This window comes from Leguminivora glycinivorella, chromosome 6, assembly GCF_023078275.1.
Source record: "Leguminivora glycinivorella isolate SPB_JAAS2020 chromosome 6, LegGlyc_1.1, whole genome shotgun sequence".
Classification (NCBI taxonomy): domain Eukaryota; kingdom Metazoa; phylum Arthropoda; class Insecta; order Lepidoptera; family Tortricidae; genus Leguminivora; species Leguminivora glycinivorella.
Window position 1 is genome coordinate 25,832,054 of NC_062976.1, and position 2,083 is coordinate 25,834,136.

General features: G+C 38.6%; 1 long non-coding RNA gene across 1 annotated transcript; it reads left to right on the forward strand.

Moving 5' to 3' along the window:
* Positions 1 to 284: 284 nt before the first annotated feature.
* LOC125227315 lies at positions 285 to 1,638 on the forward strand. Its single transcript, XR_007177173.1, has 2 exons — positions 285 to 843; positions 930 to 1,638. It is a non-coding gene; the product is annotated as an uncharacterized LOC125227315 (long non-coding RNA).
* Positions 1,639 to 2,083: the final 445 nt, after the last annotated feature.

Consider the following 2,083-nt stretch of genomic DNA (forward strand, 5'->3'; position numbering starts at 1 on the left):
ATATCCGATATCGGATCGGATAATGTGAAAACGGTCTTACTAAGTATCACATATCCGATTAGTATTGTATTATTTTGCAGTATGAATGTAAATTGTACATTTTAGAAGTAATTTGCGCTTGCTTCGGTTTCGAACTAGTATAGTATTCGCGTTTAAAATGAAAAATTTAATTGCATAAATCGGCCGTAATAATAAATTCCACGTCGCTGATCTAAGCGGCTTAATACCAATGGTACTAAGGTTTCCTACTAATAGTATAACCAATCGAACTGACATGTGTGACATTGCACATTTTAGCTTAACAATTTAACAACGGCAGTTTTAAATTTGTCCCGAACGTAATTACTTTTTGCGCATAGCAAAGCCTTTATGTGATCTAGCAACTGGATCGATACTGGATGACAGTTCGATTATCCAATCAGAATCAGCTGTCAACAAAGGGTGTTGCCAGAATACAAATATGCACAATTTTCAGAATATTTAATTATTTAGAATTAACAATTTAAATGTAATTAATAAATCAGAAAATAGTCACTTTATTGTTGGAAAATTATATGGAATTTTGTGCACTAGGATTTTCAGTTGGTTGAAATTTATTTCTGCAGAGGACTGCTGAGGTGGTCATTTTAGATGTTATCCCCAAGCCTCTCAAGGTCGTTAGGGCTCCTGAGATCATTTCCTGCACTTGCTAGCTGTCTCCGGTCCTGTTCAGGCCTCCAGTGCCTGCTTTTATTTATCGAGTTTCATCTTCGATCCAAAAAGTGATCAGATTGATGGAGTGCTGGCGGTCAATCCTTGTGTAGCCTAAGGGCATTCTGGAGGAATATTTTCCCACCATGAATTGTAAGTAGAATATTATGGGTGTATCAGGTTGATCACATTATTGATCCTTGCCTCAGTTTAATTTGACCACGTGTGTCTATTTCCAGTCTTCTGGTGGACTATGTGGAGGGAAGGGTCGTCAGAGCTGAGAAAATGAGCTCTCTCAAGTTCCAGCTGGTAAGGAAATCAGAATAGTAATTGTCCACATTTAATAGGTTAGACCACATTCACTTTTCTAATGATGTCTTGTTTTCCTTTTCAGCTGACTGGGAATTAAAACTATATTTACAATTACAATTACAACTAAATCTGTGTTTAGGCCTACTCCAGGTTATACTGGTTATACAGACATTCAAGTAATGTCTTCTTTATAAAGCATCGAATGGTGCGATAGCTTGCTTCCGGGGTCGAGCCTATCCAGGCGAAGAAGATGCTCTCAACTTGCTGATGCGTCGGTTGCGGTGGTGCTTCATTGTGTCACAGCGCCTGGGGCGACCAGCTTCAGCTCGCAGAAGGAGGGCTTACACATTGTATTAGCGGTAACTTCTGGCTTGAAGGTTGGTGTCATTTTCTTTCTTCCTGGAAGGCAAGATTATTTAGTTTAGTTAAGAAGAATTCCTATTATCTATGTTGGCACTGATAACTAGGGACTAACAGAACTTAGGAACGCTTGTAAATCATTTAGAATTGAACTATTGCACGGCCCAGCTCTACCGTCTGGCAATACATATTAAGGTGCTAGCTTAAGCTTAGAATAATGATTTACTGGCTATAACTTGCTTTGTGTCCGTTAGACAATAAAATAGTGTGTCACAATCTAACCTTTTTCTTTCCACCCAATTAGAGACCTGAAATCTTGAGGAAATCGTAGTGCACCTTATTAAGTACTTTTTTTGCTTCTTTTTCGTGGCGGACGATCCGCCAAAGTTTTAAGGCTCATTTTGTGTAAATTTATTGTCTGGTGCTTTCCCATACTTTCCCCCTTGCCGGGCTGGGAAAAGTTACCATGACATTGGCGCCCAGGTTTAGAAAAGCTTAGATTTTCCTCAAGAATTCAGAAAAATTTCAGTGCCATACATAGAGATAGTGAAAGTTGTGTTCATACTTACGTTTGAGTTTCATTTTGAGCTTGTGTCTTGATTGTGCGCATTTCATTATCACTTGGGTGCAGCCTCAGCTTGCTTACATTGTTATTTTGACCATTTTTGCTGCACAAACTTGATATTGGCTTGCAAAGCTTAGAATTATTCACATGCTTGAA